Consider the following 23,048-nt stretch of genomic DNA (forward strand, 5'->3'; position numbering starts at 1 on the left):
GACTTACTTCTCATGGTATTCACAGAATGCACTTACGACTGTCCTAAGTATACATCCGCACTCGGGCTGGAATTTCCGCACCCGGAGTGTAAGCTCCACACCCAGAGTGTAAGCTCCACACCCGGAGCGGAATTTCCACCATCGGGCCGGAATCTCTGTTTCCGATCCGAAATACCCACAATCTGGTGTTGACTATATCTGATGCATTGTGGGTATTCCGGCCTGGAATCGGAGATTCCGTCCCGATGGCGGAAATTCCGCTCCAGGTGTGGAGCTTCCACTCCGGGTGTGGAGCTTACACTCCGGGTGCGGAAATTCCGTCCCGAGTGCGGACGTAAACTTAGGACAGTCGTAAGTGAATTCTGTGAATACCATGAGTAGTAAGTTTAGGATTTTGTTCTGTGAATCGGGCCCTATATTTTTGCATTACTGCCCCTACAGATCCCTTCAAGCATAATTAACAAACTTGCCAAAATGAAGAAAGCATTTCTGTGGATGGGACACATTTTAGATCTAAAAATGCGGAAACTGCATGCAGCCACAGAATGTGGTGGTCTGATACTGCCCCATATAGAATTTTATTAGAATCCATTCCAACTCGCACAACTACACTACATGATCCATGATACCCTGGACATGCCAGCGCATGTCCACATAGTTAGAATATTGATAAAGCCCATAGACCATCTGCAAGTGTTGTACACTGTGGATATGGGGAAACCAATATTTTTCAACCTCGTCTTAAAGACAATGGCATATGCATGGCACAAAGTTCATGCTTTACTGGGGGAGAGCAGCAGGCTGCACAGGAGGGATCTGTTGTGGTACAATGCAAGTATTAAAATAGGGGACACAGAGATTCAGTGTTCTAAAAACTGTTTACTATTTATTGGCCCACAGAAAGCTGAAAACTTTAGAGTAAGCACAGACAGAATTCAAACTAACACAAACCTCCCACAAACATCCTTCTAGTGCTTTCAGCAGCTGTGTCACTGTCTCAGTACTCTGCTTGCTGGCCCCTCCTTAGAACTATGTGACTCTTCAATACTCCTTTACTTACATAAATGTTCATTGTATAAGGGCACGGTATCAGGACTCTGTCAGATCCTAATAAATCATCTTTTCTCGACCCTAATAAAACAGCAACTGAGAGATTGGTGGACCCATAGACGTCAAGTACAATGCAGAAACAGGACATGGACTGAGGTCATAATGAACCATGATAAATCCCTCAGAGTAGCCCACTTGAAACTTAGATAATTTAAGATAATTTATAGGTGAATCTTGTCCCCCAAACAATTGCTTGATACGCGCATATTGCCTGTGTTCGAAATGCAACTTCCCTGACAGCTACATGGTGCATCTCCTATGAGAATATTCTAACTTGATTGCATACTGGAAGGGCATGTGGGACACTATGACGAAGTCCCTAGACACCTTAGGACACCTCACAAGACAAGTAGCTTTCCTGCATACTTCACCAACTATCCTTAGATAACACATCAGAAAGTCCAGTGGTTTGATACTGCCCTTGTGGGCGCTAAACGTAGGATTCTCAGACTGCGGAGGCCCACCAGTATACCGGACGTAGAGTCCTGGCTACAGGAAATGCACACAATAGCACTATATGAAAAGGTCATTTATTGTATGAGCGATCAATTAGACAAGTTTTAGGCAGTATGGCGTGGATTCCCCCATGCACCTGAGGGCATATTAGCAAGGGCTTCATCGCCGCATTAGTGGCACTTTTTACCGCTAAAGCGGTGATTTTTTTATCGCCCTATCAGCAAGCTGACGCTAACAGGCGTTAGCGACAGCTTTCGGGTGATAGCGGCCAGTTTTCCTATCAACTTGCATGCCAGCGATGATTATCACTAATGACATGCAAGGTAGGCGTTCCTAACTAAAAGCGACTGAAAACAGTCGCTGACACAACTTCCCCAATTAGCAACGCAGCCGAAGCGATAAAAAAAGTAGCGCTAAGCGCGATTATCGCTATTATTTAACACATGTTCAAAACATGACTTACCCGTTTCTTCAATGGGAGGTGGATTGCCAGGCTAAGTCCACCATGGCGTTAATGAGTGAATATCGCTATATTTTCAGCAATATTCAGGCATTTCGCCGCTATCGCTGGATATTTTATCACAGTGGAGATAAACGTTGCTAATAGCTTATTAGCTCCGCGAAAATATCCAGCGATAGGCGGTGGTAAAAACAAACACGCTAAGCGCGTTTTGCGATAATTATCACAAGTTGTTGCTAATATCTCCCTAGAGACCAACCACTATCTACACTTTTAGGGCTGCTTCGCCTTTTCATCACTCATAGCATTTCTGTGATGCTCAGATAAACGATGGGGCTCTACAATTTTTGGTCTTATTGACTTATGAGCCTTATTTATAACCTTAAGCTTTCCCTTATTCTGTGTAAACCATACTGGAAAAGGTCCTTGAGATACATGGCGATACCATGGTAATTTTGCACATAATCTGTCTGGGTATGGCTCCATCCACTGCGCCACATCTGATTCTTGGGATGTGGTGATGCTTGACTATAACAGTATCATGTTTTGGACATAGGGAGGATGGCTCTTGAACAGCCGGATCACTTTTGCCTATTTGGAAGGGTCTTGAAATCTCATAATGGGGTCCTATGTATGAGATTGATAAACAGTACTCCTGAGCGCCGCAGGATTGAAAGTCAGAGTTCCAGTTGTTCCAATATTTTCTTTAATTTTCTTTTCTTCGGCTTCTCATACATCCAGCAAATAATAAAGTTTTGTAGGCTACAAAACTTTATTATTTGCTGGATGTATGAGGAGCCGAAGAAAAGAAAATTAAAAAATATATTGGAACAATTGGAACTTTGACTTTTTATACTGCGGTGCACAGGAGTACTAATTATTATTATTGGGAGCATTGTTTTCCTAAGTTGGAGTGTGGTGGCCAGTTCATCTCCATGGAGCACCATACAAGAGATCTGTTTCAATTTACAAAACAAGGTTCACACTTGTTATTATGCTGATATATAGCCTTGCCACTATTATTGCTTGTATGTATGAGATTGAGCTTAAGGAATTCTACCGGTTCCTGTACCCCCTGGAGGTGACAGACGACCCTGCCAGCCTGGAAACCTTTTTTGATAGTGTGCGTCTTCCCAGCCCCAATGAATCTGGGAGGGACTTTCGAAAGGGAGGAATTAGTAAGGCAGAGATAGAGCAGGCCATCTTCAGCCTCCCCTTGCACAACGCCCCTGTGGAAGATGGCTTCCCTGCAGAGTTTTATAAGTGGGCGGGCGAGGACGTAGTGGACTCCCTCTATGAGGCCTTTCGTGGGGCCAATCAAACAGGCTTCCTCTGCTCCATCTCTAACAGGGCAGTAATAGTGGTCCTTCCTAAGCTGGGAAAAGACCTCCTAGTGTGCTCGAGCTACAGACCTATTCCCTTCCTTAAGGGGGCCATCAAGATACTTCGTCTCCAGTAGTCTTCTACCTCAGGATGTGGGCTGCTTTCTCGGGGTGATGTCTGGCTTCTATGGCCTCTTGAACCATCATATTTTCTCGCAGCCCCTCTTAAATAGTCCCTATATCACGTGGCAAACCAGACCTCAGATGGAATATGAAAAGGAGGATTGGACGGACCTTCCAGAGGCTTTGGACCTTGGGGCCCTGGAGGCACGATTGAAGTTCTGTCTCTGTTAAGGCACTACGTGACTGGCACTGAACTTCCATAAAACTGTCGGCAGCGGGTCTGTTTCCTCATGCAAATTGCTGGTGCTGCTCCCATGACCGCTGTAACCTGATACATGTCCTCTGTGATTGCCCTTTGGTACGGCCTTTTTGGGGGGTAGTTGGCACTCCCCTGAGTGAGACTCTACGGTCACAACCCCCCTGTCATGCCCCCTGATCTTTCTACATGACCTTGTGTACTCCCCAGTGCTCTCCCTCCTTCAGGTCTGTCTATTGCATACAGCACTCGCATGGCTAAGATCTGCATTCTCTGCCACTTTGCGCTCCCCGCCCCCCTCCCATTAATGAATGGCCTTTGATGATGTACTAGACATCATCTTACCAGTGGGTCATTTATAACCTGCAGGACAAGAAAGAGACCTTCCTCCTCACCGGGGCACTTTTCGTCCAGGTCAAAGCCCACTAGCTCTTAGTTGATAGCACCCCTGTCCCCAAAAATGTGACCAGATAATATATCACGTTGACACTGCCCTAGAGATCCCATCTGGTCATGATCCTTGAGGGTGCGTGCCTACTTCCTCCACTTTCCTCTCCAACTCCTGCCTTTTCTACATCTCTCTTCTTCTTAGTCACTCATCCTTTTCCTCTCTTCCTCTTCTATCCCTATTCTTTCCCCTTTTCCCCTCTCTGCTCTCCCACTCCACGGGTGTGTAGGATGTGAGTTTGGACTCCCTGTTTGCTCTTCCTCTATTCGTTTCATGTTGTCATGTTCCATTTTTCTGGCCCCCATCATCCCGCTGACCTTTGTGTGTACAGATGTGGACCCTCATGTCCTCCTTGATATTGCCCTTCCTTGTTCTTCAAGGTCCCCTGCCTCATGGCAACACTACATGCTATGTACCCAGATATCTGTTTCATCTTTCACTGTTTTTCATACAGTATTACTGTTTCACATATGGTGCCTTATGTAATCCGCCCCCCCTTCCTCTATAAATTGTTTTGTTTGAACTTGCAATAAAGATTTGGAAGCAGAGATTGTTTGATGTATCTGTTTTGATCAGGTTTGTCTTTTCCTAATTCAATGTACAGAATCTCTGTGGGGAGGCAAGAGAGTGACAAACTGGAATGAACCTCTGAGTACTACAGAGGGAAAGTTAGAAGTTATATGTTTTCACCTCTTGTCAACAATGTCAAACATGTTGTTATGAATGGGAAATGAAAAGTTGTTGGCCAGACCCGATTTTTTACCTTTTCTTTCCATTCCATACATAGTTGAAAACGTATGTTGTGTTGCAGTAAGGAGAGAACATAGCTGCCGGTATAGAAGCCAGTTGTTAGAGCGCCCACTCTCGAAGAGGTTCCTTGTCGACCCTTAGCAAAAATAGCCCCAACGACAAGCATGAAAAGTTAGCCAGGTAACCTAGATGTGCAGTACTACCGTGTGCGACGTATCTGCAGCCATGATGGACCTGTTTGGCAGCCAGAAGCCCAGTGCAGTGGGTCGCTGATTCCAACACACTCTGAAGCTTTGCAAGAGCTGCAGAGCAGCAGCACAAATCCTCCTCTGCAGTTGCAGGACCAGCACAAGCACAGTCCTAGCAGTAGATGTATGAATAGAAGCAGAAAACTGTTGAGAAGGCCTACGGCTGGGAAAACCCTCCAGAAAGCGGCAAAAGGTATTCTGGTGCCACCAATAAGAGGAAGGGGTCATAGGGCTGGGGCAGGTCTTCACACTGTGGCTGGGGTCAAACAAGGCTAGTAAAACCACTGCAACAGAAGGGTCTAGGAAATCACCCAATCCCCATTGAAAGGCTTTTCAACAATCTAAAACCCCACTGTTCAGGGTAACGGATCCTACCATTAGGCTAGATTACCCCCAGCCCCTCGTATGTGTACCGCAAGTAGCCACCCACCACCATTAATCGACAAAGAAGGGGAAGTGTTGGGGAAAAAAACAGACTTGATTGACCCCCAAAAAATAAAGATCACCCACTCATTAAGGTCTTTCTTTAAAGTTTTACCTACTGAAGTGGATAATAAAGAGGCGTTAGGGGAGCCAGGAGGGTATTTGAGTCAGGGTTTGGATGCAAGGAAAGTAGAGGTCCCAAACTCATGTGTGATGGCAGCTCGGGGGGACTTGTTCAGGTCAAGTGGAAGTAGATTTCAGGTCTTGGAAAATGTGGAGTAAAACTCCAACATAGAAAGGGGGGGATGATGGTAACAGGGCTGAAGCAAGTCCTAGTTCCTTAGTGGCTGAGTCAATGCAAGATCCCATGCCCCCAACCCCACTGAGCAGGCAATAATCATATCCCTAGAATCAATGATCTCATCACTTTCAGTAGAGGTCAGGAAGGGCTTTGCTGTCTCAGAAGCAAACCAAGAAGAAATAAAAGGCTCTTGTGAACCCTTGAGAAAAAACTGTGTCTCTTGACTTTTAGGACCCAGGCCTTGGAGGACACAGTGAGTGAGCTAAAAGCTGAAGTGGGGAAGAACAAGGTGGAAATACAGGAATTAAGACACAGCAAGCAGGAAATATAGGAAAAATTAGAACAATTGGACAATAACTCTGGAAGAAATAATCTGAGAATCCTGAATGTACCAGAGAGGGTGGAAGGAGATGATTTAAAATCATATGTGGTTTCCGTAATAAAGGCAGGAACACAGATTGAGGATAGGGAAGAAGAGATAGCAAGAAATATTCAGAGAGCACACAGAGATCTATTTGGGAGAAATCCTAATAAGAGTAAGCCGCAGAAAATCCTTCTGAACTTTCAAGCATATGCCTTAAAAGAAAAGATTCCCCTAAAAGTATTGAAGATGAAATCTATGGGCCCGATTCACAAAAGTAATCTGAGACACAATCCTAACTTTTTGACTTTAAAAGTTAGGATTTTATCTCAGTTAATCTTAAATTTTGGTCTTAAATTAAATTTAAGACAAACTTAAGTTTAACTGAGACAAAATCCTAACTTTACGTCTAGGATTTTATCTCAGTTGAACTTAAGTTTGTCCTAAGTTTAATTTAAGACCAAAACGTAAGTTTAACTGAGATAAAATCCTTACTTTAGTACTCCTAAATGCCTTCGGTGAATACCAAAAGTCGTAAAGTTAGACTTTTGTCTCAGATTACTTTTGTGAATCGGGCCCTTTGAGAGGGAATGACTTCTCCTTTGAGATAATATCAGACCTATCCCAAGTGACCATAAACAAGCAATGGGAACTGGGGAAGCGGAAAGAGGCCTTTAAGAGGCTAAGGGCTACAGCCAAGCTCAGATTTCCAGCTTTCCTATGTGTCAAATATAACAACACAATGCACAACCTTAAGGGTCACAGAGAAGCTGATGAGTTATTAGAAGTCATTAAGAGAGCTAGCTCAGGATCCAAATAGGGTTGTCAGCATATAGACTATTGCTTAGGAACATTGGAATCTCCTACGTGAGAGTAGAAGCAGGCACTTACAGTAGATTTTGGTAGGGGCCTAAATTAAATATCTTAAAGTCTTTCAACTTTTGGCAGGGCATCCCAGTGGTGCTCTAAAAGGGACTAAGAAACAGTCCATGTGGAAGCAGGGGTGGGTTCTTCACGGGGTGGAGGGGCACGGATGAGGGGAGGTGGGGACCATAAGGGCAAAGAAAAAATGTCCTCAAAAGCTTCAGTAGGGGTTTTGGTTGGGGTGTAGGTTCCAGCTGTTCAGACATGGTCCAGGGGGATAGGGGTATTTGTGTACTAACTCAGATATTAACAAGGAATGTCAATGCGCTACATATAAAAGGGAAGATAGATTTGTTCCTACATTATCTAAGGTATTAACCATCACATATAATAATTTTGCAAGAGACCCATTTGGCAAAAGGGGAATGCATGAAATTCTTCAAGTCTCAAAGATGGGTCCAGCATCTTGTCTGTACAGATCAGAATGCAGACACAAAGGGGGTGGCTATTTTGGCGAAGCAGCAGGTTAAAGCATCCATATTGGGAATGGCTACTGATAAATCTGTAAGGTGGATCACCACAAAACTTAAAAAGTTCAATAGGATTGTGGTATTAGTTGGGTACTATGGCCCAAATTGAGATGACATAGAACCGCTTAAGGTGTTCTTTTCCAATCTCCTGAATTTTCCACATCCAGTTATCATGGCCGGTGATTTTAACTTACATTTTGATAGCAAACTAGACAGGTCATCTAAAAGTAGATCAATAGGCACACCCAAATCACAGTCCTATTTAAAAAAGTATGATGAGGCAATTAGCACTTTCAACCTATCGAGGGAAAGAGTAGGAGCAAAACAGGGTGTCTCTTTCTATAATGAGAAATATTCTCATGTGTCAAGGACTGATTATTTTCTTGTCGAACAGGTCTTAAAAGATGATATCCAGGATATCATCTATTTGGTTGCCCATCTATCTGACTACTAAGCAGTTGTATTGATGATTAAACCTACTCCCAAATTAGAGGCAAGTAGATGGACCCTTGAACGTACTATATTGAGAGACAGTGATGTGGTCAGTTGTCTCCACACAGAGATGGAAGAATTCCTTAAGGGGAATATGGGGTCAGCTCCCTTAACTGTGGAGTGGGACTGTTTCAAGGCTTCTATATGAAGTTAGATAACTAGTCTTACTATTTGTAGATACATGAACCTCGCATTCGAACCTCTTGCAATGGTGGCCGTTCATTTTCTTACCTTGCCCCCACGCTATGGAACAAATTACCACCACACCTTTCATCCATAGTTGATCACAAATGCTTTCGTAGAAAGCTGAAAACTTGGATCTTTCCCCAATAAGTTTGCTTTCAGGCATCAGATTGCTGTCTGTTTCACTGTCGTTCTGCTGCTAGCGCCATGAGACCTCCCAGTGAAGTGTGCGCTTTACAAGAATAACTGACATTGACATTGACAGTGACATGAAACAGGAACAAGGAGAGCTGCTTGAAGCCAGAAATGACAAAGCTAGAGAAACAGTTGATTGCAAATTTAGATATTGAGCGAAAGCCTCCTATAGAAAAAAAGTTGAGTTCATTGACGGAGCAGTTAGAAGCACTGTTACAGGCAAGAATTATGAAGAGATGGGAAGCCATTAAGCTGAGCATGGAGAGAGTGCAGGGACGTTTATAGCTTGGAAGATCAAAGCAGACCAAGCTAGGGGGAATATTATCAAGAAACGGCGTTAAAATTATCGCTCCTTTAGCGGCAGAAAACTGCCGCTAAAGCGGCGATAATGGGCTTGATAATATGCTCTTGTGAATTCCTGTAGAAGCTCATGTTCTGTTGTCAACATGGGCTTCTATGGGAATTCTCTGCGGCATATTATCAAGCCCATTATCGCCGCTTTAGCGGTCAGTTTTCTGCCGCTAAAGCGGCGATAATTTTAACGCCGTGCTTGATAATATGCCCCCAAGATTGTTATCAAGGAAATTGAGTGTGGGCAGATGGGTGTTAAGTTGGCAAGCAGCCTTGACAGAGCATGCTTTCCAGATGTTTTTGAGAGGCTGAGTAGAGTTGTAGTGGGGCTATTACATTGCGACCAGAAGGGGGTTTTGTGAGGGGTAGATACCTTCATGAACAAACATGCCGTGTTATGGGCTCTATTGATCTGGCCACAACCTATGATATCTCATTAGCAGTCCTAACGCCAGATGAAACAAAAGCCTTTGAAAGGTTAAATTGGATCTACCTGGCTACCATTTTAAAGCAACATGACCTGGGGGGAAATTGTTGTAGAGCGGCTTGATTAATTCATCAGGACCACTCGGCGAGAATCCTAGTAAATGGGAATTTAATCACAGCCTTTAAAATACCCAGAGGAACAAGGCAAGGATGTCCCCTATCTCCTTTTTTGTTAAATCTTTACATTGAACCCCTAGCGACTAAAAAACCCTCCCTTTTGCTCCACCGCAGGCGTTGGTCTACGCAGGGGTGTATTGTAAGCAAGCCCAATGATGAAGCATGTCACAACTTTGTGAGTGAGGGCAGTATTTTTTCACAGAGCATCTGCGACCTTTTTATCGCTTCTCGCTACTCCTCCTAGTGTGTTATAGAGGTGCTGTGGTGCCATGACTTGGATTCTCTATTATGTTACTGCTCATGATCCAAAGGTGGAATATTTACGCAAGTAGGAACTTGGGGTCGTATGTACAAATGTAGGAATTGAGATTTTTAAATTGCGATCACAGTTAGGAAATCACAATTACTAATGTAATAAAAATTGCCACTTTAAAATAGCGATTACTAGTGGGCCGCAAATCAACTCCCCTCATGAATAGTAATGAGGTAGGTCACAGTTTGTAACCCATTAGTAATCGCAGCCACCATGGGGATGGTGGCCTGCTGAGGTCAGCAGACCACAATGTCTATGATTGCTTTTTAGGTCTCGCTTAGTCAGCGCATGTGCTCCTCTCTTCGAGACATGCTATTCACTCTTAGTGGGCTTGAGTGCTGCCCATTAATGACCATTGTTGGCCTTCAAAGCCATTCTGAATTGTTTGCTTCCTGATGATTATCTCTGCCGTCGGCACTCCACTCTTCTTGCATGTGACTCTCCCTACAGCGTTGCCATAGTACTTGTGTCCTTACACTGCTTGCAATTTTCTGAGCTATTTTTTCTTTTGGTTGAGCAACTCTACAGAGAGCTTGTTTTGTAACTGGCTCTGCCATCTGCTCCCTCCGACCATCTGTGTTTGCATCTTCCCTCTGTGTTGCCCATCCCTCCTATTGCCATGTAGGCCTACCACCCAGCACAATAAACGATCTAAAAGGCCAGATGCCTTTGTCCCATCCTTCTTTATGAAAGGCTCTGACTTTTGTTTTTGTTGCTGTTTTTATATACCACAATCTCAACCCGAAGTTATTAGAGTGATTTACACAAAGACAAATTCATTTTGTGTAGGCACACTGAGATTGAATAATTTGCACAGAATCACAGGATGTTAAGCGGGCACCGAGACCCAAACCCGGTTCCCCAGCTGCAAAGTCGGCAGCTTTTTCGGAGCTGCTTCATCTCGCTGTAGCAGGTCAGGTTGTGCAATGAAGAGGCTTTACGTTCTAATCTCAGTGTTATCTTTTGGCTAATCATCTGACATGCCACAGGAGACATGTAGCACTTTATAACACTTCTCATAAATAAATAGGCAGTTACATTTGTCTTAGCATGGATGATGAAAACTCAAGCTGGTATATACTTATTTCATGTCTGCTCTTGCTTTTTCTTACATCGTCACTGGCTTTTTTTCACAATAACCAAAACGCCTTTGGATTAGTGTTAGAAATGGGATTTTTGGTTGGCTAGGGTGTGTGCCAAAGTCGGCCTGAAACTACCACTCTAGTCAGGGTAAGGGAGTTACACTCCTAAAATAACCCCTGCTTACCCCCTTGGTGCCTTGGCACGAGCAGTCAAGCTTATTTTAAAGGCAGTTTGTAAAGCATTTGCACGTAACCAACAGTAATACAGTGTAAGCACTACAAAAGGACACCACACCAGTTTAGAAAAATATCCGATATTTTTATATATTTCAGAAAAGAGCAAAAACGATAAAAATCCAAAATACAGTACTTAAAAATCTTCCATTATCAAAATATGCTTGAAACATAGTTCCTTGATGTCAATAGCTCCGTCCGGGGCAATCACGGCATTGTGAGCAAACAAATCCAAACAGTTCTGGCTGACCTTGCCATCACGGGCCAGCTACAGTGTCTGAAAGACTCGCAAACAGTACCTTTTAGAAATGCAGGGCGTAGGCGACCTCTCTTTGAGCTTCCGAAAGCACGGCGTCCGCAGGCGTCGGTTCTGGAGGTCAGTGCAGCAGTCGTCGGGCCCTTGACGTCACACGTGTTGCAGGTCGAATTCCCCTCTGTTGAAGTCAGGAGCGCTGGCCTTGGCAGGCATCGGGTGCTGCAGTGTGAAGTGCAGCGGTGCGGCGTGCGGTACCCTACTCATGTGGGTGGCATAATCAGTGCTGCAGGGCCACTAGTACCATTGGAGAAACTCACAAAGTAGATTGCAGAAAGTTCAGTCCAGTCCTTTCATTGCCCAAGACAGAAGCAGTAGGCCAACACAGCAAAGCACACAGCAAAGTGGTAGTTCCTCCTCACAAGTTCTCCGACTCTTTTTCTTGGCAGTCTTCTTGGTCCAAAAGAGTTCTAAAGTTCAGGGGTCTGGGCCCCACTATTTATATCCCAAAATCCTTTGATCTCTTAGGCAGAGAGTGTCTGTGCCCAGCCAGAACCAGTTCTGCCTTCTCTGGTGTGACTTCCTGGCAGGAGGTGGAGATGGCATTGTCAAAGGCAGACCAGGCCCTTTGAGGTGCAAGGAAATCTCCTCCCCCTTCCCCAATTGCAGCCAAGGTCTATGCAGCCCTTTCCTGGCCCACCTAGACTATCTGGGGCCACTCCTGCTCCCCAGCCTTCTGTCATCCAAAACCCAGACAGGTAATCCACATTCCAGCAGAGGCACACAGGATGACTGAGCAAGAAAATACCAACTTTCTAAAAGTGGTGTTTTCAAACACAGAATGTAAAAATCACCTTCACTAAAAGTTGCATCTTTAGATTCTGAGTTCAGCCATACTAAACTTTATTTCCCTACCTAATTCCCCAGGCCAGTTATGTTTATAAGATGTTATAAACAAACTCCCCATTTTGTCCTATGGGGAACAGGTAGTCTTGCAATAGTGAAAAACGAAATTGACCGTAATTCACTATCAGGATATGCCACACACATCAGGGCAATTTCTACCTTTCACATACACTGCCACCTGCCCACAGGGATACCTTAGGGGTGCCTGACATGTAAGAAAAGGGAAGGTTAGGGACTGCCAAGTGTGTGCACTGGCCAAGTCAACAGGGCAGTTACAAAGTGCGTGCAGACTCTGCAATGACAGGTCTGAGTTACCTTTTCAGGGCTACTCACATGGGTGGCACAATCAGTGCTGCAGGCCCACTAGAACCATTTGATTTACAGGCCCTGGCACACTCAGTGCACTTTACTAAGGACTAACAAGTAAATCAAATATCCAGTCATGGAAACACCCATCCATACCACAATTTACACAAAAAGCATATGTACTTTAGCACTGATTAGCAGTGGTAAAGTGCCCAGAAACCTATAATGAACAAACACAGGTCAGGAAAAAATAGGAGGAAGAAGCAAAATGTTTGGGGATACCCCTGCAAAATTGGCTATTTCCAACAATTAGACATTTCGTTTATTTCTGTTTGTATTTTCTTTGTGGAATTGCCCATTTGTTTGCAGATTTGCTGCAGCGAGGGAAGCACACTAGCCAGCTCCTATAAGTGGCAGAGGAATGTCTGGAATGCGAAGCAGGCCTCGAAAGTGCATTCCATGTTTGCCTACAACAAGAAGCTTGACAATTCCTGCACCATTGAAAATCAGCATTCAGCCTTTTTTATTACTTTTGTCATGACAAACATGTTATCTTAATGGCTTACTGACTTCTAGGTAGTATTGTTAAACTAATATGGTTCATGACTGGAAAGTAAATATATTGTTTCGGGTATGTTCCATTAAACTCACGTACACATCATTAATAAATCTGCCTTCCCGTACACCAACCCTACCCATTCACCACCCCCACCCGATTGCCAAAGACAATAGCTTGCCCATAGGTGAGACCAATTAGCTTCGCCAATGCGTGTTAAAAAAGCCTTTTATTCTTAATGCAGCCCATTTTCCGTAAAGGAAAAGGGGATGCGTTGAAAAAGGGAAAAATACATCTTTGAACTTTTATTTTTTAAGATTTGGTAGTGCAGTGGTTCGTTGGACCACTGCCTGCTCTTAAAAAATTTTTTTTTTCTAGTCTCAATGGGGAAGGAATACCATTGGGACCTCTTCTAATTTGCGTAAAATATTACAATTTTTAGACCAGAATTTGGTTGCAAAACATTAATACATTCCATTCAGATTCGGTATTCGTAAGGGACGCCCTACACACTCTCCTTTCAAACACCGAAATGCAAACACAAATTGCGATTCCCTAACATGTTACCAAATCACTTTTTGTGCTTTGTATATAGGTAAAAGCATTTTTGCAGTCGGAAACACATTTACAGAATTGGGCCGTTTCTGATTGCAAAAATGCTTTGCACATAGGGCCCTAAATATGATGCAGATTCCAATTTGGGCCCAGATTATGCCGTTCCTCATGATTGTTCTCTCATGTGACTTTGTCTAGTGACATCTTCTTACTTTTCAGAAAATGCCTAGAATGCTGGTGACGTGGTCACCCACTCTGCCATTTCCATGCAATTCACAGGTTGAATAGGAGTTGCCTTTCTTTGAGTATGATTTTGAGTTTTGCCACTATCCTGCCTTGGTCCTAAAATTCACAGAATCTGCTACTATGCTAATTGGAATTGGACATTGCTAATTTTCCTAAATCTTGCCTGAATGATATAAGAGAGTAAAGTTGGACCTTGATTCAAAGGTTAGGGATGCACATTTCATGTTTAGTAAAACATGGAGGTTCGGTCTGTCACAGCTGGTTATTTAGTTGGTCCTGCAAAGGTGTTGTGGTCTGTCAGTGTTGCATGTTGTTGATAGAGTTTACTGTGGTGGTAGATTCCAACAGTCGTGCGGTGGAAGATTTACGTGTGAATCTCTTACTGTGTGTCAAGCAATTCTGGGCCAGGTTTGTACGCAATGGCACAGATTATGTTGGCACATCCAGGTTGTGCCTTTTCTAATCAAGCCTGGTGTCTGCTTCTAGACTATGGACTAAAGAAATGTAGTGCTTGGCAAACAGGATACTCTATTAAATATGTGGTGGTTTTCCCGTCTGTCATGTAACAAGGGAATTACAGTTAAAAGGCACTGGACACAATAGTCATCACTTTCTCACAGAGTACCCTGTCTGCCAAACTCTAAATAAGTCCTTCTGCATGATTTTCCCTAGCATTTCCCTCATGTCTCATTGCCAGGCTTCGATGGTAGCACATTTCTGTCAGTATGGGGTTTAATCCAGTTAAGGCCCCGTAGAGAAGGATCCAGTGGTTGTACAGTCAGATTTAATTTGAACTGGGTTGTTGCTGGTGCGGTCCACTGGAACTCATTTTCCAAAACAGGAACTTATGTTTCCTCAAAAGATGTTGATTCTGAGTAAGAAAGAAGGGAGAAAGAAAGAAGAAGAAAGAGTAAACAAGCACTTGCAATGCAATCGGTCTCGCCTTTGGGACCTTATATGCAGCACATTAGCCTGGGTGTTGAAACATCTACTGTCCTTTAATGTGGAGGGAAAGTAAGCACCAAACTGCGTGACATGCCAGGTATGGGAACACATGGAGAGAAATATTGTTTGCGAGCGGGAAATGGTATAGTCCAAAGCCTAGTTTTTAATATAAAATCAGGGCCTTCGGTGGTCAGATTACAAAAAAATACAAGATTTGAAAAAAATATTATTGTCTACAAGTGTTCATGGAAGACAATTTCTATGGAGTGGAAACTAAAGAGTGCTAAAATGATTTTGGTATTTTACTGACCTCTGCTGGTCGTTTTCTATCAAAAAAGTTAAATAGAGGCATTTGCCAGAAAAAGAAGAATAAAAGAAAGTCCCTCAGCAGAAAGCAATTCTGGGATTTTACTGACCTCTGCTGGTCGTTTTCTATAAAGACAGTTAAATAGAGGCAGTTGAATAGAAAAAAAAGTCCCTAAGCGGCAGCAGACAAGTCCTAGGGCTGATCTCCAGAGCCCACAAAGTACATACATATATAAGTATATACTAAAGTATATACAAGAGGTCTCGAATGCTCGACCTAAACAGTGACAAATGGAGACAGCAGGGATAAAAAAAAAGGACCTGCAAGAACATGATAAAGAGGCAGGGAGTGTCTGGTGGTGAATTAAAGAGGCAGGCAGTGGGATCAAGACTACCCCGGCCTGTTATTACAAACCCAGACCATCAATAGAGCCAGCCGCAGGCTTCTGAGCAAAACGTTGGGCTCTAGCACTTATTCTTTTACAAATTAAGCACTGGGTACATATTTAAAACCTTTCTATTGAGCATTTGGCATCTCGTGTGCACTGCTCTTCTGGGCATCAGTGGCATAACACAGGTCCCGCATCAGCTGCGGTGCGGTGGGCCCCCAAGCCCTAGGGGGCCCCCTCAGCAAGGTACTCTGGCCTGGAGAGCTGCTGACTGAGTCCGGAGCGGGTCCCAACAAGTTTCCTTACGCCAGTGATGGGTATGTGTGCAGATATCTTGAACAAGTTTAATTTGCAATGGTACAAATGTGGGGTGGTGCCTGCCTCTCGCTCAGTGGCATTGTTAAAGATCAACTGCTTTTCTCACGATCCACAGATGTTCTGGTTTCTAAAGCAATTCAGTCATGAGAATCAGTGGTATGGAGTGTGGCAAAGGGAACATCGTCTGGGGTCCTCTCTCTTAATATGAATGAATCAGATGCACAGATGAGGTGCTGTCCTTAGAGTGTCTTGTTTCCTGAAGTCCATGTTGCTTCCTGCATGGCGATAGCCATCAGCACATGCGACACTGTACAGCCCATGTCATCGTGTCCTACAGTTGTCTGGTGTGGTGGTTGTACCATGTGTGCTTCGGGGTCCAGGTGGCATTCCCTTGAGTAGGAAGACGAGATTCAAGTGACACATGTACCTATGATATGGCATGTAAATGTGGATGCCTTGTCCATTGCTTTGTCTGTGCAGTGGTATTCTTGTCCATTTGTGGTCTGGGCATACGGTACCGCGACCAACATACCCATCCCTCCACACATAATCTACATCCGTCTTGTTGTTATATCAGAAAGGATTATGTCTCAGTTCCCTGAGTCTCCTATTTTGCATGATTTTATTTTTCTATGTACATCTGTTTAGTTCAAAATGGTCTTTGTCAATGTCATCGAGACCTTTGTTGCTGCCGGTCGCTGTAGGATGCATCTCTCTGGTTTCTGCAGCTATGGGCATAATGTTTGCACTGCGTGCATGCTCATGCTGAGTTTATCTTTGCGGTTTGGGGCTATTCATTTTCTGGAACAGTGGTGTGCTGAGTGATTGCACCTGTCCGAGTTATTTTTGTAACAGGGAACTGTTTCTGTCTGTAGGCATGATCATAACATTCTGTGAATTTTAGTTATGCTTTGTGCAGCTCTCTTGTTCCCTGATTTAGTTGTATTGACTTGAAGTGAACCACACTTGTTATCGTATGCAGAGGCTTATTTTGATATATTCAAGGTATGTGCATTGGGGTTCTTCGCGCTGTGATCACCTGTAGATTTAATGTATTTTAATCTCAGTATTTCCCACAGTTCACATAGAGGCATTTTTTCTAATTTCTGGCAATGTTTCTTTATGAGATTATATTTTCTTTCACCGCTGCTGGGATTCCTTTAAGGACATATTTTGTGTACACAATTCTAACTTTCACTGCTATGGCACACAATACAAACAGCGTCATATTCAGATTCCAGTTCCTGTATTGTCCCTCTTCTCTTTTCGAGTGGGATGTATGATGGTACATCACAAACGCTTACATCGTATGCCATTACATCATAATTGTTACATTGCATGCTCCCTTAGATCGTGAGTAACCACAACGCATACCATGACGTCGCATTTGTATAGCAATGCATGCAAAATACATTCACACCGCATACAGACACCCCGTATGCTTTTAAATTGCGATTTTTAAACGTTTGCGCATTTCCCTTCACCCGACCCTAAACCCTAATCCTTGAATCATAAAACAGTACCCTACAATATGACACGCTAACCCTAAGCCCTAAACAGTGAAGGCTGTAAAGCAAGCCTACACTACAACCTCAACCCTAAGCCCTAATCCCCAAAGGCCAAAACAGTACCTATACTGCAACTAGCCCTAAGCCCTAACGCAACCCCAAAACAGCACCTATACTACTAGTAGCCTTAAGCCCTAATGCCTGAAGCCAAAAACAGCACCTATACCACCATTAACCCTAAGCCGCACCGCAAAACCAATACAGTACCTATACTACAAGAAGCCCTAAGCCCTAACGCAACCCCAAAACAGCATGTATTCTACTAGTAGCCCTAAGCCCTAATGCCTGAATCCAAAAACAGCACCTATACTACCATTAGCCCTAAGCCCTAGCGCAACCCCAAAACAGCACCTATTCTACTATTAGCCCTAATGCAAAAATCCAAAAACAGCACCTATGCTACCATTAGCCCTAAGCTCTTCCGCAATAGCAAAACAGTACCTATACTACAAGAAGCCCTAAGCTCTAACGCAACCCCAAAACAGCACCTCTTCTACTAGTAGCCCTAAGCCCTAATGCCTGAATCCAAAAACAGCACCTATACTACCATTAGCCCTAAGCCCTAACGCAACCCCAAAACAGCACCTATTCTACTATTAGCCCTAATGCTGAATCCAAAAACAGCACCTATACTACCATTAGCCCTAAGCCCTACCGCAATAGCAAAACAGTACCTATACTACAAGAAGCCCTAAGCTCTAACGCAACCCCAAAACAGCACCTATTCTACTAGTAGCCCTAATGCCTGAATCCAAAAACAGCACCTATACTACCATTAGCCCTAAGACCTACCGCAATAGCAAAACAGTACCTATACTAAAGCAAAAAACAGTACCCTACACTCTAAGCCCTAAATACGAGGGGCCTCCTTACCTGTCTCTTGTCGTTGTTCCAGCGTTGTCTCCCTGTCGTCTGTGTCCCCTGGAGCCCGTCTCGACGCCCCCCGCAGCCCGTCTCGGTGCATCCATTACATCCCATGCATTGGGAATGCATGCGCTCTGAAAGCGCATGCGATGTAATGGCATGCGTAGACAACGCACGCGTCGTAACCTCACGTGCGTTGTAAGTGCACACGATGTAAACGCATGCGTCGTAACGCATGCGTTGAGATGGTTGTCTCCCTTCGAGTGCATGTAATTTGGGCTGGCCAAAGCGACCTGAAAGGCATACCACTGGCAGCAGCGTTTTTTTGGTCTGAGCATCTTCAGACAACATGGCTTACCAACCTGGCCAACAAGCTTGATGGCTCAATTAATTTCCATCATTTCACTTTTTAGGTTTTTAACGCAACCACATCCAGCTTGCTTTGGGAAACACAGCTAAAGACAGTGGGTGTGAATATTTCCAGAAATTGTGGACTTTAGGGCTTTAGAAAACTTTGAGCGGCTGTCCAAGCACCGTCTGTCACAAACGCTGATCTCACGGAGATTGGTCGACTGTAGCAGCTTGGGCCAGTGGCTGCCAGGGAGGCCGATCAATCATCCTCGGCTAATTGGGAATCAAGCAGCCAGGATTATGTCTAAGGCCTGATGGGCAGTGTGCCCACCTCTGGTGTTTAAGCAGCCCCACTGGCATCCCCTTGGCTTGTGTTGATTTTTCGAAACTCTAAGTGTGGACCATAAGGCAGTTAATGGCACATGTCCAGAAAAATGACCAGACTCGGTTTCCATCTCTCAAATAAAACTTTGCGGTAGACTAACATCCCGAAAAGAATTCCTTCTTAAATGAAACTGCCTTTCTGGAGAGTTCTGGGTCTTTTTTGTGCAAGGGATGTCGGGTAAATCGCTCAGGCAGCCTTTATGAATGCTTTCAGAAATTGCTGATCCCAATTTCCTGCTCTTATTGCTGTTCTTAAATAAATTATTTTTGGGATATTTTATCACAAATAATAATAAAGCATTGACAAAATTATCACTGCTATGTCTGAGGCGTTAGTGTGTAAGATTTGAGTAATCGGTCAAGTACCTAAACCTATGAGGTGTCTGTCCTTCACTGTAGTATCCTGTAAGATGTCTCATTCCCTGAGCGTGGGGTATCTGTGAAATTTTCCACTCAGCCCCTTGCCAGTAGATTTTCAGTGACAACTGATATAACGAGAGCCTACCCGGGAAGATGGAAAAACAAGCATTGGCAAAGCCAATAGGTCTCGCCATTTTGACCTACTGGCTATGCCAATGTTTTTTCCCTATATGATGCAGCATCAGCAACACACAAAAAAAGAAAAGAATAAAGATAATGATGCAAATGTGTGTATAAGCGTCTTAATGTAATGACACTGCTGACGGCTGCTACTCACTGAAAAAAGCACTTTAACACCCCAGCAGGGGTAACAAGTGCTATATAAATGCAAAACGTTTTCCCTCTTCTATCCCTAGCTATTCTTCTGAATCCAAATAACTGACTAACCTATCCACCACTCAAATTACTTTCATATTTTACTATACTAACTCAACACTAATCCTTTATGGGTTCCGTAGTAGCGTGCCACTTGCCGAAAAAGCATTTTGACGCCTCGTAAGGGGTAGTAAGCGCTATATAAATGCAATTACAATACAATACAATTCCTTAAGCATGCACATACATAATGAAGCATAGGTGTGTAGCCATACAGACGCATGCCTGTGGCATTACAGGAGCATTGGTTTTTTTTGTTAAATATAACTATCTAAGCTAGGGGGCAGCGTTTTAAGTAGTACATAAAAACAAGCACTGGCAAAGCCAATGGATCTTGTTTGCCATAGGCATGAGTCTGTTAGTGCCTGCTGTGTCTGGATGACACAATGGAAATCTCTCAGAGATGCACCTCAAATGGTAGTCAGGTGGCATGCTGTGTTTAGCACAGAATTTAAATTTGCATGTTTAAGCCACACCCTTAATTCCAAAGAACACGCACCTTGGAAAAGATTCAAGGTTATGCTCCCTTTGCCATGCCCCTTTTCCCCTTTTAGAGACCCCCAAACCCGCCGCCGTTTTTTCATCCCACTCAAAGCCCTGGCACAAACGGTATTTTGTTGTGTAACAGCATAGACAAGATTAAAAGGCAGTTTTGGACCAACCACTGTTTGCGCTACCCCAGTCCTGGTCTCTCTAATCTGCGTGTGACCAAGGGAAGAAATATAAACTTGCTCGGCGAACTCCAACTGTGCCATAACACAATGGGCCACTGGGGTTGTTGTTCCACCAAAGTGTGCACTCCACTTGCCTTCCTGCTGTAGAACTCGCACCCACTGGGGCACAAATCAAAGTGGATGTCGATGGGGTTACGAGGCTCTGTGGACAAGCAGAATATTCTACATTTTACATCTTGGATACAAAAAAATAAGAGTGTTGTCCTGGGCAGATTTTTTCATTTTAATGGTCACTAGATTCTGGCTTTCTTCAGGATAGCACGGAATTCAGTAGGGGTCTCCTCAACATTCCCCCCATCCCCACCCCATCTCGTTGCCTAATTGCGCAGGAAGATTTTCTCCTAAATACACAAATTAGCAGGCGACATCTTCCTGTACACTTTTGAGTGTACAAAAAGTATATGGTGCCCTATGTCTTTTTAAGGATAATAAGGACTATCCGGAAGTAGGTAATTAAGGACTAACAGATTTAGGTACCATTTCCCTGGGAGTGAGGTGGTAGAAGCTAGTACATGCTCAACAGAAGTTTTTTTTTAATGAATTGTGAGACACATTTGGCTCCAGGGTGACACTTTGACCCCACTTTAGGGATAATCCCGTTCACCAATACATTGTGGTTAAGAAAGATGAGAACATGTCCCTTGTGAAAATATCCATAAAGACTTTGATTACCTTGGAGAAGTTTGGGACTTATCTACTCCATCACCATGAACTAGTAGTGAGTTTCACTGTGCTAAAGAGAGTCCACAATATTAATTACTACTAAATGTCTTGATGGTAGAGAAAGAGATAAGGGAATTGGGGCCTCATGTTTGAATTTCCGATAGCTTGCTATTAGGGACAGGCCCTCATTAACTTCTGAACCTCATGTAAAAAAGAGCTGGCAAAAAAGTCTAACACAAGATCTACCCTTTTACCTCCACTTGCAGTCTCTTCATGGTCTTATGGATATCTTGGGCTGAAATAGGCTCCCAGGATGGGCACAGCATCTTAAGCTGCAGGGGATGTGCAAGCATTTCATCCTCTCTAGTTTATCTACAAGACAGCCTTTTAAACTCCTTGGTTTACCCTCAATCCTCTTGGTTTGTGATGATTTAGGGTATTTGTGGTGCCTTTTGCAACCGTAATCTGGCGATCACTGCATCAGCCGAGAGCACCACGTTGGTGGTTAAGTCTCCCCAGGTGAGTAATTCTCCAAAAGCATAGCCACACATTCCATAAAAAGACTAGGACGGTGTATGCTTTTGAAATTCTATCCACGTTGTTGCACTGAGCTGCTTCAGTGAAGCTTACGGACAAATGCAGGACCAAAGCTAGGCTGAAGATATGCTTTTGGGAACGATTCTTCCTGACGTTAACTTTCATTACTCAGAGATAGGGGTGGTGTTTTTGTTGCCAATGTAGTGCCCCCTTAGGATCAGAATGGAATTCCCACAAGACCCGATTTTTCTGAAACTGGTCATTCATGGTCTGTGGCTCCAACATTCTATGCAATAGCACAGAAGCTGTAGTGTTCCCTTTCTGTTAACCATCTTGCACTGGACGCGATTCCTCAGGGATCCAATCCAGGTCCTTGAGGAGTTCAGCAATGCTGCCCTCATTTTTAACCGAGTACAATAAAGGAGAACTTCTATAAGGGCTGCAAACTTCAAAATGGAAAGATTTTAAGATTTCTCTGTTCTTTCTTTTTCTATATTGTAGGATGGTGCAGCTGCACCTCAGGCTTCCTCTCAGAGGAATATACAGCCTACTTCCAAAGCAGAAAACACACAGACAAGTCAGTTTAATAACAGAACTAGACAACAATCATCACAATACATAGTGCATAAAACTTGAGTGCTGGCAGTGCTTGCTCAGTGGTTGGATTACAGATGTCTGTGGAGATGGATGGAAAGGCTGAAAATGTCATTTCCTTACCAACACAGGCACCAAGAATGTAAGAGCCATGGGTTGAGCGTAGGACAAAAAGCAAACCAAAATGATTGATTCAAAGTCCACGTATTGTCAACACTTGTGTTGTTGAAGGATCTCTTGGAGAAGGGTGCCGGTTGTCAGACCATCATTGTGAAGTAAAGTTTTATTCAAACAGTATTGTTAGAGGACAAGTTTGTTAGGCCCTTACCTGCAGAAGTCCAAAGTGTGGATTGAGCCTGTCTGTCTCCTAGGAGATTTCTGGATAGAGAAGCAGCTTCCAGCTCCCTGGCCAGCAAACCTTGTCTGAGCTAACTGGGACCTTATTTAGTCTGCTATTGATTGGTACATGTGTAAACCGATTGGTGGTTGTATCTGGTGTTTCTATTGAATTAGGGTTTGTGTCCTCATTGGTTGGGTATTTGAGGGTTCTGATTGGTTTCTGGGTCTGTGATTCAATCAATGTAGGGTTGGGACTAGGGCTAGGGTTAGGATTTCTATTGGAAGTAGGGACTAGGGCTTCCTGTGCCATTGCTTGTTGGGACTAGGGTGGGAC

The sequence above is a fragment of the Triturus cristatus genome, chromosome 7 (assembly GCF_964204655.1).
Source record: "Triturus cristatus chromosome 7, aTriCri1.1, whole genome shotgun sequence".
NCBI lineage: Eukaryota > Metazoa > Chordata > Amphibia > Caudata > Salamandridae > Triturus > Triturus cristatus.